General features: G+C 39.5%; 1 protein-coding gene and 1 pseudogene across 4 annotated transcripts in view; one reads left to right on the top strand and one right to left on the bottom strand.

Moving 5' to 3' along the window:
• GPRIN3 (GPRIN family member 3) overlaps window positions 1-16,956 on the top strand; it is a 61,146-nt gene that overhangs the window by 28,704 nt on the left and 15,486 nt on the right. The window lies entirely within an intron of this gene.
• LOC113924894 lies at window positions 11,930-12,527 on the bottom strand (annotated as a pseudogene).

The raw sequence follows: 16,956 nt of genomic DNA, 5'->3' as shown, positions 1-16,956 counted from the left end.
TAGTAGAACTATCAGTTAGGGTGCCCTGCCCTCTCCTATATAAGGACTCATTGGGTCTCTCTCCGAGGACTTTGAATCTGGAGGCTTTAACTGATACAGGTGTTTGGGGGGGGTAATTAGAGTTCTTTATCCCTGATGAGGGATATACCCTGGTTTCTACCGTCTTCTGAACCTACCTTTGTAGCCTTCCTTTTAATTCTATGACTTCCTCATAATCTTGGATAGGCTCTAGTGTCTAAGACTCTGGAGCCACACAGCTTGGGTTTGGGTTTTCTAGGAAATAAATGAGCCCCATGCTTAGAACAGTGGCTACTCAGAATAAATGAGATAGGTGTTTGTTATTGTTACTCCAACAAAGTTCTCTTCTCTATAAGTTAGCCAGGATCATTTGTTGCTTTGTGCTACCAAGGAATCCTAATGGATACCTCCTTTATTCCAAATGAGTAACATTTTGTTATACCAAACTTGAAAATGAGATATAATGAATAATTCCATAGGGATTGGCCATTTACAGTGGTTTGAAGAGAGAAGGAAAATTGAATATATTATAGTTGTGGTGAATGGATGAAAGTTCTCATTTAAGAATCAAATAAAGAAGATTAACAAGAGACCTTAAAGGCACTTATGATTGCTCGGCAATGGCTGTTGATAGAAGTGAGGTGGCTATGATGGTTTCTTTCTAAGTTCTCTTAAGACCGTGGAAAATGCAGTAATCAGGTTTAGAGGCTCATGTCACTTATGTCTCTTAGAAGTTAATTTTTCTCATAGAGCCTCAGTTTTCTCACTCTGAAAATACTCCCTGCTGTCAGACACTGAGTTCCAGGAGAGTTGTTACATAACGATATTGCTGCAATAGATAACTGATAAGGTGGATTATAAAGCTGTGGGATTAGGTATGATAACCCAGGGAGGAAAGATGGTAGAAAAGGCCAAGGAGTAAATCTGCTGAACTCTGGCATTCCGAGTTGAGGACAAAATGTTACCCAAGATGGACAAGACAGAAAGAAAAAACAAAAACAAAAACAAATAGACTGTGGGTCATGAAGGCCATGAAAATCATGTGTTTCAAAGAAGAAAGAGGCATGTGTTGAATATGGCTAAGAAGTCAAGTAAGATAAAAGCAGAGTCTTTTGGATCCATCCACCTCAAGGTTACCAATGATCACAGTATGACACTGGGTGGAATCCAGTGATGAAGGTTGGGTTTTATGAGTTAAATAATGGGCAACTGGTGACAAGATGATATATCCTGGGGCCTCAGACACCCAAGGACAGACGATGGAAAAAAGGAATTTGGAATGACTAAGATGTCCACATCAGGTGGCTTGGGAGTCGATGGACAGGGCAGACGTGCCAGTCTCCTGCAGACAAGTAATCTGAGAGTCAGTATTGTTGACTGACTCTACAAGGTTTCATGATAAAGGGGGCAAAGCTAAGCAGTAGATCTGATTAGGGGAGTGATAATAGGTAGGCAGCCCCATGGAATGACATCTGGGTCAGCACAAGCAAAGCACAAGTGATTCTGAAGCAGAAAGGAGTTCACTACTGCTTTCTCTGGGGGTCCTGGCCCCCCGCTCTGGCCTGTCCAGTTTGTAAAGTGCAGACTGACCTGTGGTGATGAGTGTTCTGCTCTTGCAGGTCTCGCCTGCCTCCCCCTAGGATCATCTTGCCCCTCACCCAGACAGAGCACCCACAAGGGCAGAATCTGCCACTTCTCCCAGGGGTTTAGCTCACAAATAAAGGGAACACTGGCCACCCTGGTCACCATTTGGGCTGCGATCTAAAATTCTTGAACCATTCTTAGAACCCAGCTTTGGCCTCAGAAGCCACTGTGATGGAGAAGGGACTCTTCTGAGGCCACAATACCCCCACTAAGTTTAATGGTTCTAGGAGAAGAAATTTTGTTTGTTTGAGCTGAAGGCCCCTCCCAAGATACGTAAGAAGCTTATGTATTAGAATGAATTTTTGAACAGGAAAAAAAAAAAGACATTAAAAATTGTTACAATGGAAAATTTTTATATTTAGGTCCATCTAAACAAGCATATTTGACACATATCCTTATGAGCTATCATTTCATAAAAATATTTTCCCTATCCCCCACCATGGGAATTTTTTTTTTTTTTTTGAGAGAGAGAGAGAAAGCGCATGTGCACAGGTCCGGTGGCAGGGGGCAGGAGGGGCATAGAGAGGAAGAGAGAGAATCCATGCTCGATCCCATGACCCCAAGACCATGAGCCAGAGTCAAGAGTTGATGTTTAACTGACTGAGCCACCCAGGCACCCCCACCATGGGAATATTAATTATGGGCTCCATCTAGAGCTGCAGGAGCCCATCTTCTGCTGGATTTTCAGTGGGAGAGCTCTACCCAGCCAACATGCCCACTCCACAAATGAGGGTAGGAGAAATGATACCTTCACCTTTGAACTGCCATCATGGGAGTAATAGGGAAGAGGCTAGAAAACACTGCACTATGTCAGTATGCCTGACAATAATTTGTAACTTTTTTCCTCATTTCTTTACACTTTGCAGTACACTCACATTATCTTTTAATGCATTTATGTTTCTTTGCTTTTATCCTTAGAGACTTTAGGGTGGGTGAAGGGAGAATATATTTCTCATGAGTAACAGATTACTGTGATTTCTGTAGAGGAACATAAGAGAGATGTCTAGCTTTTAAAAGAAATTAACTGCCATTGGGTGCCTGGGTGGCTCAGTCGGTTAAGTGTCTGCCTTTGGCTCAGGTCATGATCCCAGGGTCCTGGGACCGAGTACCGAGTTGGGCTCCCTGCTCAGCAGGGAGTCTGCTTCTCCCTCTGCCCTTCCTCCCACTTGTTCTCTCAGTCTCTCCCTCACTCTCTCTCTCTCAAATAAATAAATAAAATCTTTAAAAAAAATTAACTGCCATTTACACTAGCACCCCAAATAAGTGAAATGCTTAAGTATAAAACTAACAAAATATATACAAGATCTATATGTAGAAAACTAATAACTTGGTGAACAAAAGCAAAGAACTAAATAAATGGAGAGGTATTCCATATTCATGGATAGGAAGTCTCAACATTGTCAAGTTGTCAGTTCTCAATTTGATCTAAAGATTCAATGCAATCCCAATCAAAATCCCAGCAAGTTATTTTGGTATCGACAAACTCATTCTAAAGTTTATATGGAGAGGCAAAAGACCTAGAATAGCCAACATAGTTTTGAAGGAGAACAAAGTTGGAGGACTAACTCTATCCAAATTCAAGACTTTCTATAAAGCTACAGTAATCAAGACAGTCTGATATTGGGGAAAGAATAGACAAGTAGATCAATGAGAAATTGTTGTCAGAGTCTAGCAGTAGGCCCACAAATATAGTCAGCTGATCTTTGACAAAAAAGCAAAGACAATACAACGGAGCAAAGATAGTCTTTTCAACAAATGGTGCTGGAACAACTGGACATCCACATGCAAAAATTAAAAAAAAAAAAAGAAAAGAAAGGAAAATGAATCTATACACAAACCTTACACCCTTTACAAAAATTAACTCAAAATAGGTCATAGACCTAAGTGTTAAATGTAGACTACAAAATCCCTAGAACAAAACCTAGATGACCTTGGGTATAACAATGACATTTTAGATACAACACCAAAGGCATCATCCATGAAAGAATTGATAAGCTGAACCTCATTAAAATTAAAAACTTCTGCTATGCAAAAGATAACGTCAAAGGAATTAGAAGACAAGACACAGACTGATATTTGGTTAACAAGAGACATTATTGCAAATATTTGCAAACATATATCTGATAAAATACTGTTATTCAAAATATACAAAGAACTCTTAAAACTCAACACTAAGAAAACAACCAGAAAAAATGGGCCAAAGAGCTTAACAGACACTTCACTGAAGAAGACATACAGATAGCAAACCAGCTTACAAGAAAATGCTTCACCTTGTATGTCATCAGGAAAATGCAAATTTAGACAAAAATGAGAAACCACCATACACTACTTAGAATGGCTAAAATCCAAAACAATGACAACACTAAATACTGACAAGAATACGGAGAGCAATGGGAACTTATTCATTGCTACTGGGAATGCAAAATGGCACAGCTGCTTTGAAAGACAGTTTTGCATATTTTTACCATATAATCCAGCAGTTGCACTGTTTGGTATTTACCCAAAGGAGTTGAAAATTTATATCCACACAAAAACCTGTACATGGATGTTTATAGAAGTTTTATTCATAATTACCAAAACTTGGAAGAAGCCAAGATGTCTTTCAGTGGGCAAATGGATAAATAAACTATGATACATCCAGACAACAGAGTATTATTAGGTGCTCAGAAGAAATGAAATCCCATGAAAAGTCAGAGAAATTTTAAATCCATATTACTAAGTGAAAGAAACCAATTTGAAAAGGCTACGTACTGTAGGATTCTGACTATCTGACATTTTGGGGAAAACAAAATACTGGAAGACAGTAAAAAGATCAGTTATTTTCCAGGAGTTGGTGGGGCAGGGGAGAGGTGAAGAAAGAGATGAACAGGTGCAGCACAGATTTCTAGGGCAGTGAAAATACCCTGTATGATACCATGATGATGGATCTATGTTACTCTACATTTGACCAAACCTACAGAATATACACCACCAAGAATGAACCCTAATACAAACTGTTGTCATTGGGTAATTATGATGTGTCAATTTAGGTTTATCAGTTGTAACAGATGTACCACTCTGGTGGGGAATGTTGATGGTGGGGAGGCTGTGCATGTGTGGGGCAGGGGTACATGGGAAATCTCTGTACCTTCCCCTCGTATTGCTGATGGTTGAATTAATCATATTTCTCAACTCAATGTATGATCACTGCCCTATGAAGGACCCTCTTTGTTTAGTTAATTAAAAAATAATTAATTTCTCCTTATCCTTCTACCTCACTTGTATCCCTCTCCTCTTGGGCCATTATGGCCCATCCTTCCATTTTTATAAATTCCTATTAACAGGATATCATATCAGATATACCTATTTCTGTTGTAAGAAATTTTTAAAAAGACACTAACTGCTGATGGCATCTTTTTCATCTAATCTCTTTGCATATATAAATAATAAGGACAAGGAAATCCAAATTCTAGGTAAAATAGAAGTGGCTAGTACAACAGTAATTAATGAAGGGGATCTATAATTAAGAAAGATTCCATTAAATATGCATTAGAATACCATTAGCAAAAGCTACAATAATCGAATTAAAATAAATATTCCAAAAGGGACCTAAAGATCAGGGTATAGACAATTCGCAGAATAAATAAGAGTAAAAGTTGTATAAAATATAATTGTACATGATCATACCTGGTGCATAATAGGTGACCAGTAAATATTTGTGAAGGAATGATGGGCGTGTTCAAAATTCATTATTTAGTATCAAAAACATACTCTGCTATTTTTTATGTGACCCAAGGACAAGATAGTTCTAGGAGTCAAGATAGATCACACTGTTTATCCCTGTTCTACTAACTTAAGCAAGAATTTCCTGGAATTCAATTCTCCTGAGACAGGTAAGGCTCACAGAACTTTCCCTTGAAATTGCCTGCCTGGCCTAGGTTAATTATAGACATTATTCATTATGGAACTGAGAGCGCTACATAAAACTGGTCCACTGCTAAGATCAGTTAGACAGATTGGGGTTTTGTTTTTCCCATTTCTTTGTGAAATGTATCTGCAAATATTAACCAGTCTGATTAGGATCCCAGATTGCATTACAGTGACGGTGTTACAGTTCGTCATTACTGATGATATGGACAAGGAGGCAAACAAAGGTCTGTTTCATTGAGGAAGGTATAAATAACAATCAAGGAAGGGGTTGCACAATCATTTTTTCTGCAGTTCCTCCCGGAGCTGGTAGGAAGGGAGTGAGGAGGAAGGAGGACTGTATTCCGTTCCTCCTGCAAAAATGGATGCAATTATTATCATGTTGTCCGGGGCAGAAAACTGCCAGAGCAAATCTTATCCAGCTGTCAGGGAATCTGTTCTGAGGAAGGAAGAGGAAAGTTATCCTTTAGCCTTTTATCCGTTTTGACTCCTTTTTTTCTACTGATTCCAAGATACTCAAATACAACCAGAGGTCAAAGAATGTGCTAATTCCCTCTAGCATTAAGTGGCTGCTGGCTCTAGGCAGGTTGTTATTATTTTGTTATTGATTATAATATCTTGAATAGTAAAATGTAGACATCATTGGTAAAAATTTAAAATTAGATATCCAGCTTCTGTTCTATTACTCAAATCAGAGGGCCAACCCTAGCTTGTACTCAAGCTCTCTTCTTAGACAAGCACTGTTTTACTCTTAGATTAGTTGCCAGTTGCCTTCCACCCCCACCCCTGTAGCCCCATGTGGGGCTGCACACACCACACACTGCACATGCATGCGTGTGCACACACGCATGCACACAGTTTGCCTGGTCTCTTACTGGGAAATGTAGAAGTCTCCAGGACATGGTACTTGCCAAAGAGGCTACAGCTCCTGTGGCCACATCTATAGCTCCCATCCAAGGTCCATGACCTTCTGGAGATTTAAATCTCAATTTGTAGTGACTATTGGACTAATGCTATAATTGGGATTATCCATTAACTTGAGTTTAGGACTTGGGAACAAATTTACTAAATTTGCAGATGAAATAAACTGAGTAAAATTGCCATGTAATGGATTTACCAAATCTTTTTTAAAGTAAGAAAAATAGGGGCACCTGGGTGCCTCAGTCGGTTAAGCATCTGCCTTCGGCTCAGTCACGATCCCAGGGTCCTGGGATCGAGCCCCATGTTGGCTCCCTGCCCAGCAGGGAGCCTGCTTCTCTCTCTCCCTCTGCTGCCCCTCCCCCCCCCACCGCTTGTTCTCTCTCTCTCTCTCTGTCAATTAAATAAATAAAATCTTTTTTAAAAAATTAAAAAAATAAATGACCTACCAAAAAACTGTGATTCCCTCCCTCTTTCTTGTTTTCATCATTTCTAAAGCTCTGTTTGTTAAGATTTTGTGCTAGGCACCAGAGACTCAAGCTCAACATGGTTCTCTCTTATACGGAGCTCTAAGTTAATCTCCCTGTTTTTCTATCTGTGGCTCACTATGGTTATCAGTTTGGTAGATTTTAGTCAGCATTTTTTAAATGGAATGGAAGAGAAAATATTAGAAGATAAGTATTGTTTTTAGTAACATTTTATTTTAGTGGACTAAACATTTGGATATGAATGTGTGTACTGGGTTGTGATATAATTTTTTATATATTGGATTGTGTCCAAAAAGCTTAAATCCACTGGTATAAGTGATATATTTGCAGAAAAAAATTTGTGATATCCTAAATATTCCACTGAAGCAAAATTCCCATTAGCCACAATTATTTTAAAATAATTAGAAACATTAAAAAATAATAATAATTAGAAACATTACATCAAAAGGTACCCAACAAAATCAGGGGAAATGGAAGTTTGAGTTGAATACCCCCAAAATAATTGAGAATGTGAAAAAAATATTTCATTTTTATAAATCTTAAAATTGTAAGTGCTATCATTATCCATGACCACCATAATGGTATGTATGACTGACCATAAAACTGAAAGAAAATTCCTTATGGGGCTAGCAGAGATGTATGCATTATGGTACATTATAACCTACCTCGACACCCAGCACCAGCAACTGCCATTTTGTGACTACAGCCTTCCCCTTTCCATCCACTTCCTGAAGTCTTCTATTAAAAACAATTTTTACAGCCTTTCCACCAATATTCAGGCCCAGGCTCCAGGTCCTTGTTTTTTCCATCATCCTCCCTAACCAGTAAGAGTCCAAGTCCTGGTAATTCTTCCCTCAGAAGATGTGCTATATCCATGTTTTTCTCTTTCTACTTCTGTTCTCACTGCTTGTCCAGGCTATTGTTTTAACCACTTATCCATCTTCTATACTCCTCTCCCCCTAATATATCCCATATTTCCCATGTACTGCCAACTGGTCTTTGTGCTGCCATTCCTATCCTATGCACTTCATTCCTTGTCCTAGCATTTCTGTGAGCTGAAAGAATTGGAACTCTGAAGTCAGTGGGATTGCTTATTAGCTATTGACTTTGGGTAAGTTAATTAAATTTCCTGAGCTTCATCAGCTATAAAACGTGGGTTAAATGTAGGGCGCCTGGGTGGCTCAGTCAGTTCAGCGTCTGCCTTCGGCTCAGGTCATGATCCTGGGGTCCCGGGATCGAGCCCCGCATCGGGCTCCCTGCTCAGCGGGGAGTCTGCTTCTTCCTCTGCCTCTCACCCGCTCATGGTCTCTCTCTCACTCTCGCTCTCACTCTCTCTCAAATAAATAAATAAGATTTTATTTATTTATTTGAGAGAGAGAGAATGAGAGATAGAGAGCATGAGAGGGAAGAGGGTCAGAGGGAGACGCAGTCTCCCCGCCGAGCAGGGAGCCCGATGCGGGACTCGATCCCGGGACTCCAGGATCATGACCTGAGCCGAAGGCAGTCGCTTAACCGACTGAGCCACCCAGGCGCCCATAAATAAAATCTTAAAAAAAAAAACAAAACCATACTATTTTTTTAAAAGTAGTGAGTTAAATGAGTACTATCTCACAAGATTATTGTGGGTTTTAAATGAGATAATGCTTATGAAGCCTTTAGGACATCAGAAAACCTGGAGCAAAGTAAGTGCTCAATAAAATACATTTCCACATCAATAACACATCACTAACCTATATGATGGAGTGTACACTCTTCAAGATAATAGTTCAACTTTCCTCAGTCTGACATATTGTATTCATAATATTAATCAAATCCTCTTGATTCACAGCCTGACCACTGTACCTATCCCTGAGCATTGCAGCCTCTGTAATGTTTGCCTTCTCCCTCAGTTGCCACTTCTGCAATGCACACATCTTTTTTAGCTGCACCTAGTTCCACCTTCTGCATTGTACTTCATGTTTTGTTTCATTCACTTGGCCCTTAGCAATATACGTGATTAGTTATTATTTCTCCTGTGTATATTATGCATGAGATTTGTAGGAGGGATGCCATGGTAAGCAAACATCTAAAAATGCCAAATATGGTGAAATACATACAGGAAAAACAAAGTCTTTGCAAGAATAAGAAAAGATAAACCATTTGTATTCCTAAAGCCAGTGAGATACTACATTTTCTGGCAATTTGGGTAAGTTATTTGATTCTAGTTAACTGACCTTTGTTTCCTTAGCATAAAAGCAAATTACAGGGAGACTTATCTCGTCACCAGATTTTATATAGATCTCAGAAGTCATCAGTGTTAATCTACCTTCTTCGTCCCTGGGGAGAAGCTGTACTATCAGATACACCAGATAGGGAGAAGCCCTTTTCTCTGTATTTCTCCCACTGTTTTGTCCTTTTTATGGTGAATAAGTTTACCACCTCCCCTTCTTCACTTCCTTTAGCTTTTTAACATCACTATCTGTTCTATTTTGGTAATTTTAAAATGATAATCAACAAATCTTGTGAAATATGTTCTGATACTCAAGATGACTAAGAGAACGAACAAATGCTCAAGATTTCCATGCTATTGATTAAATGTATCTGACAGTTCTAAAACTATTTTAAGCAAAAGTATTCCTGTAGTTCCTCAAATATTTGTTTAAAGCTTCATGCAGTGGAACCCTGCTGCTACAGAAAAATATTCCTTTCTTTCCAGAAACATTTTTGAGCACCAGTTATGTATCAAACCACATAGCAAGAGACTGGATTCTTTTGTAGCACCTAATAGTTTCCTTGAGGATAAATGGGAATCCCTATTGTACAATCTGTTGTTTTTTCTAATACTTGAGTAGGCTTGAAGAACTGCATTTTGCCCTGAGTAGGAGAATATGGTTTTAAATAATGGGTATCTTAACCTTAATCCAACCAAAATGTCATTCAGGTATAATCACCTCTTATATCCTGCCTGCTCTAATGAACAATTTCTTTTTTTTTTTTTAAGATTTTATTTATTTGACAGAGAGAGACATGGTGAGAGAGGGAACACAAGCAGGAAGAATGGGAGAGAGAGAAGCAGGCTTCCCGCGGAGCAGGGAGCCCGATGCGGGGCTCGATCCCAGGATCCTGGGATCATGACCTGAGCCAAAGGCAGACACTTAATGACTGAGCCACCCAGGTGCCCTCTAATGAATAATTTCTGTAATAAATTTCATAGCTGGGGAATTAAGCCTTAGAAATCATTCATTATAAGAAGAGTGAACAAACTATAGTAGGTTTTTGGAAGAGGGAGGAGAAGACCAAGAAGATGAGGTTGTATAGGGGTGGATGGACATTTTAACACAGACCTAGTTCCAGAAAGGCGCCCTGAAAAAGTTTAGTGGTATACAGTATTGAGGTGATTTGCTCTTTAATAACTGCTTCACACATTCAAAATGCTAGCCCCCTGAAAAGAATTCATTATTGCTCAGTTGAATTGTTAACCACATTTGTAGAGAATATCCAGTGGGACCGTTGCCAATAGGGAGCACGAGAGCAGGAACCACCCACAGTGGTCATCTTTGAAAAACATAATTTGTGCCAGAGTATTAAATACTGTTTGAAAAATCAGAAGTTTTCCCCTCAGGGAACCAGTGATTAACTTAGAAATGTTCAGAGATCCCTCTGGGTGGGAATAAATCCCACCATCCCACCTTTCATGAACCTTCAAAGCCATGTATATCAAGCATACCTCAAGATCATATGTGCAGGGCGCCTGGGTGGCTCAGTTGGTTGGGCGACTGCCTTCGGCTCAGGTCATGATCCTGGAGTCCCGGGATCGAGTCCCACATCGGGCTCCCTGCTCGGCGGGGAGTCTGCTTCTCCCTCTGACCCTCCCCCCTCTCGTGTGCTCTCTCTGTCTCTGTCTCTCTCTCATTCTCACTCTCTCAAAATAAATAAATAAATCTTTAAAAAAAAAAGAAAAGATCATACGTGCAGCTCCTTCTTCTCCTTCCAACTGATATTTTTAAATGTTGCCTTATAATCATTCAAGAGCTTTTATAAAATTTTACTTTTTAGAAAAATTTCATAGCTGATTGCTCAAGAGAGGTATAAAATATTCAACAACAGGCTCTCTGGGAGAAAAACATCCAGATTTGCAGTTTGCCAATTTCTGTGGTGTAAATATTCCCTCCATGGCCAATTTCAGGCTACCTATGTGATGATGTTTATGATAACAGAGTAGGAAAGAGATGAACACAACCAGTTGTGTGGGCCAGCTCCAGCACACTTGGGCTATAAGCCTACAATTTCCATCGTTCACTGCTCATGCACCTTAGTAATGGCTCCAGAATTTTTATGTAGAAGGGAATTGCAGGACCAACGTAATTAGAAATGGAGGTTGCATATTAAGTGCACTATTTTTATTGGATTATATGTTTTTTGGGAGTGACTTGGAGACAGAGAGACGGCAGTGGTAAGAGTGGCTGAAGCTCCCCTTGCATGCCATTCACCCATCCTCCACACAGCCACCCATTAGAATCTAGTCCAGCTTTGTTTCCTGTTTTGAGTCATCTTGGTGGTCTCCCCCAACATTCTCCTAATCACTGATTTGAAATCTTGGGATCATCCTTGATTTTTTTTCCTAGCCTGGCTTCCTATATGCCACCCATCACTAGACACTCTAATACCACCTCAGCCATAGTTTTCATAATCTCTTTTTTTTTTCTTCTCAGTTCAAGTTTAATAGAAACAACACAAGACAAAAAGTGATGCCCTGCTACTGTACATAACAGCTGGCCTGCCCCATAACAGCTCAGGCCGTTCTCTCCAGAGGAAGGAAGGCTGGCCTCCCCAACCCCTGCAGGAAAGGCCTGTCCTGTCCCCATACCACATCTGCACAGAGTCTAAAGTCTTATGTTCTAAGCATGACAACGTTACAAAAGAGATTTTGTTTTCATGGCCACCCACTGCAGCCCAGCCCTAAAACGACCCGGCGCTCACTTCTGCTTAGAGAAATATTCTTTGCTCTTCTGGACATCAGGCTTGATGGTATCACTGCCAGGATTCCAGCCAGCTGGGCACACTTCCCCGTGCTTGTCAGGAAACTGGAAGGCCTGAACCAGTTGCAGAGTCATCCACAGAGCGGCCGACGGGAAGGTCATTTACCGTGATCTGCCTAAGGATACCTTTATCATCAATGATAAAGAGGCCCCTGAACGAGATGCCTTTATCAGCCTTTAAGACTCCATAGTCCTGAGCAATGGTACGCTTGGGGTCTGATACCAAGGGAATGTTCATGGGTCCCAGTCCTCCTTGTTTCTTGGGTGTGTTGAAGCATGCCAGGTGACAGAAATGAGAATCCACAGAAGCGCCAATCACTTGACAGTTGAGTTTCTTAAATTCTTCTGCCCTGTCACTGAAAGCAGTGATCTCCGTGGGCACACAAAGGTGAAGTCAAGAGGGTAAAAGGAAGAACACAATGCATTTTCCTTTGTAGTCAGATAGGCTGAGGTCTTTGAACTGGCCATCTGGCATAACAGCCGTGGCTTTGAAGTTGGGGGCAGGATGCCCAATTGTGGCATTTCCTGAAGACATCTTGCTATCGGCAGCTCTGAGAACAAAAACGCCGAAGACAAGGCAGGAAGAAGACGCCCCCCCTTTTTCTTTATATTTATTCTAACAACATTGATAGATTCCTCCTTACCTCTTACGTAGCAGTAGCCTCATAATTGACCTCCCCACCTGTGGACTCTTCCCTGCTGGTTGGTACAAATTAAAATCTGCTTCCTTTATAAACTTCCTAATTGCTTCAGTGGCCTGTTGGAAATCATATAGTAACTTCCTACTGCCTACCAAAAAGCCCAGATCTGTTAACAATGCCATTAAGACTTTCCAGTCTCAGCCAACCTAACATCTCAGCTTTTGGCTCCCCACAGCCACTTGTATGTAACTTCATACCACTATCAGTTGTTTCACGAAGAGCATCCAAATTGACAAGTCAGGCACATCCAGGTGTGTACTAGCTGGGAACTATTTTCACTGATACCCCTGCTTAGGAGTACTCGGTGTTTACACTTCCAGCACAGCCCCCACCCTCCCTGAATGAATGGTATAGTCTCCCCACGTCTGCACCTTTCTCTTTGTTTCTCTGAATTCCTTCCCCCTGTACAGCTCAGAGATTCCCAGGCATTCAAGGTCAAAGCATGGAGGACTTACAGACATTAAAAAACAGAGAAGATAATACTTCTTAGAGCCAGAAGTAGAAAAGAAATAACTGTGGCATCTAAATGGCTTAAACCAGATACCAGAGACTGACTGGGGCCCAGATAGGAAAGAATGTCAAGGACCAATGAGAAGCAGTGATAAGCAACTCCTAGAAAAGGCATGTTAATGTTCTTGAAGCATAGCCATCACGTGCCTCTCTAGGTCAGGGTGATTGTTGACCTTCTAAAGCTGGTTAAGTACTCACTCTAAAGCAGCAACATACAAGACTGCCTCAGCAGAGCAAGCTTAACCCCAGATTTCTTCCCACATACCTTGTGGAGTCTAATTATATACTTGGAACTCATGCAGAACTGGGTTAGGCAAAGAGCAGGTGTAATATCTGAAAACTGAGAGAGAACATTGAGATAAAACAAGATCTAGAAGTGCAGCTTCAGCCTTCCCACTTTTTGCACTGTGAATATTCTTAGCAAGGGGAAACTCAAGAGATTTAACACAGATTATAAAATGTGAAACCTTGGGGCTTTGGGGTCCGATTTGGTAGGAATCTTGTTTCTCCGTTCTTTTCTTTACATTTTTTGCTACATTCTACACCATTGAATAAGACCACATTTACAAGGTTTTAAAAATACAAAAGAATAAAGTTTTAAAAATCACCCATAATCTCACCATAAATCAGACCCATATATTTTATTTCTGATATTTTTTCTACATAAATATTTTCTGCATATTAGATACATATTTCTTGTTGCCTATATCTATAGCATCATAATTTGTTGATACAATTGATCAACAATTAGAGAAAAATGAGGAATTATAAAAACAATACATATATTCTTAAGATTTTTCTTCCAACTTAAAACATTTGAATTTGCATCATTCCCTAGCCTTTGGACACAGGGCAGATATTTTCTTTGAGGATGGAACCACTGGTTGGATTTTTTTATCCTCTTTCTTACATAAATTCATAATGGACCCTCAGTATTTTTCTACTTCAGTTTTTACAGTGAAGCAAAATATCCCTAATTGAGAATAAGAATGTTAAGTGTTCATAATTACTTTCCTCTTTTACAGCTATGTCACTCCTAACTCGATAGCTACATTTTTTAGCAACCCACCTTTGTCAGGTTTTTATCAAACCATTAAACTTAGTTTCAAAGAAACAAAAACACATTTGCACTCTAGTTTCACCCATTTTTTAATGGAATATAGTCAAATTATGTGGTGACAAGAACAAAGACAAATGGTATGAACAAGTTCAAGAAGAGCCACTGACTCTCAGTTTTCATGCAGCATGAGTAACAGGAGCAGAACCAGGCAGGCTCACCAGCTGCCAAGGTTCCATGAGTCATGAGCTCCATCAGTAAATCTTATCCTGGGAGTAGAAAGCTCATCAACTAGGTGGAGGTTATGTAGAGAGCTTCTACTTATAACCCTACAATGAAACCCATTGGTCATAAACCCTTTCCAGTTATTTTGTTTGCTTTTTTAGGCTCACTTCCTGATAGAATTATTGGTTCAAAGAGTATAGATATTTGCAGTGTTCTTCATCAATTTGTGCACCTATAACATGACTGAGAATGCCATTCTCACCCCACCCTTGCAAACATTGAACAATATTTTTAATCTTTGCCAATTAAATAGGCAAATATGGTGTTTTGTGTTGATTTACCTGACGAGGTTATGATATAATATGGTGGTTCTTAACACTGTAGACTTGTCAGCTTCACCTAGGAAGCTTCTTAAAAATTTACATGTCTTATAATTTTGGCTAAAAAGTATATAAGATGGTTACAATATAAGTGATGAAAAGCAGCATATTAATTTATTTTCTTGCTTTATGATTTATTATAAAATATTGGCAAATAAATTATATTAGATTTATACCAACTAAAAAAAAAGTGGGAGGGGGAGAAGAAGAGAGAAAAAGGGAAGGAAGGAAGGTTGGTCCAATAATAGTATAGTAAATAAGCATCAGTTAAAATGTTATTGGAAGTCAAACAACATTTTAATGTTTAAACTTGTACCAAATCATAGTAATCTGGGATTTTAGTGTTAGGATATGTAGGATATGTATAAGCCTCTTACCTTAGTGAATTCATCACAAAGTTTTAAGAAATGTTTTAAAAAATCTGAAGAGCAAATATAAGTATTCTCTAGGTTGGAAAGACATATCTGAAACAATTGTGTTTAATGCTTGGTATTTTCCTATAAATTCATTTATATATTACATGTTCTCCTCAGTATTTTAAGCAAAAAGAGACATTGTAATCAGTTATGTACAAGCACCCAAATAAGACATACCCCATCTAGAGTTGCAGTAAGAAGATGCCCATCTCCCTACACAGTAGATGTCTTTGGCGGAATAGAATTTGTTGTCTAAATTAGCCAACGGGAAAAAAGAACAAAAGATATATCCATACCGTGTGTGTCCTTTTTTGTTAAGACCACATCTTCTTAAATGAAAATTGAGGCATGTACAAGAATACTTATGGTGGTAATATAACTCAGTATTTTTAACTACACTCCTCCCCCCAGAACTTCTAGAATATATGGTTACCTTGGCTGTATATGTATGTCCTCAAGGAAAAATCTATCTTCAAATGCCAGTAGAAACTAAATGAAAATCATAGAAACTATGGCATACGATAAAGGTAGGCTGAAATGCAAAAGGCAACATCCGTTCATTCAGCACGTGTTTGTGAGAACTTATCATGGGTCGTTCACTTCACTAGGCACTTGGGCTATAAAAATGAGCAAAAGTAGATAAAAATGCTGCCCTCTTAGAGCCTGCATTCCAACCTGCATGTCCAGAAAACAGTCAATATATGATAGTCACAATAAGTAGGGTAAATGTTTCAGCATTTTAAAAAGTGATTAGTGCCATGGAAAAAAACAAAACAAAACCAGTAATCATAGAACTTTCAAAGTGACAGAGTGGGAAGTCAGAAGACTTGCAATTTAGCAGTAGCCTAGTCTAGAAGGACCTGCCTGAGAAGGTGACAGACACATGCACAAAGACCTCAAGAAACCCTGTGTGATCCCTCCACCTTCCTTCTCTAACCTCCCCTCCTACACAGCTCCAGTTGTCAGGCTGAACTCTTCACTCTGCCCCACAAGCTTCTGCCTTTGTGTGGGCTGTGCCTCCTGTCTGGAGAACTGAGAATGAGGCAAAATGTCCTCAGTACCCTGAGGTCGCTAAAACAATAAACAAGCTGCTATAGGAGATGAGAAGACTGGATAGTTGCTTTTGGTTGATGTTATCAGAGAAGGTCTTAGGGAAAATTATCTTTCAAAAGTGCTTTTCAAATTTACTCACTTGCTGTCTTCTCTTTCATCCGCATACATAGTGAGTTCATTTTTACCTCCCATTCCCATGCTATTGGAGGCAGTAGAATTTGGGAATCGGACTCACTTGGTCTCGAATTCCAACTCTTCCACTTATTAAACACACAACTTGGGTGAGTTGGATTTTTTGGAGCCTCAATTTTCTCCTCTGTAAAAATGAAGATAAGCCTTCTTTGAAACCTGTTGGAAGAAAAGTAACATACAAGGTCTGTCAAGTGATAATGAGAGAGGACACCAGTCATGAAAGGGAAATGAATCAGAGAATAAAAGACAGTTTTTTAAACTGGGCTAAGGAGAGTGTATCTTATTTTACAGGTGATGGAGAACCATTAAATTGTTTTGCACTGAGAAGTGTCATATCTGTATGTTTGTTTTAGAAAGATAACATTAGCAGCAAGTGGAGGGCAGGTTTTTGGAATTGATGAATCAAGAGCAAGTAAGGTGGCCTGATATT

Source organism: Zalophus californianus, chromosome 2, assembly GCF_009762305.2.
Source record: "Zalophus californianus isolate mZalCal1 chromosome 2, mZalCal1.pri.v2, whole genome shotgun sequence".
Classification (NCBI taxonomy): Eukaryota; Metazoa; Chordata; class Mammalia; order Carnivora; family Otariidae; genus Zalophus; species Zalophus californianus.
Note: the sequence above shows the minus strand (reverse complement) of the source record. Positions and strands in the feature narration are given on the sequence as shown.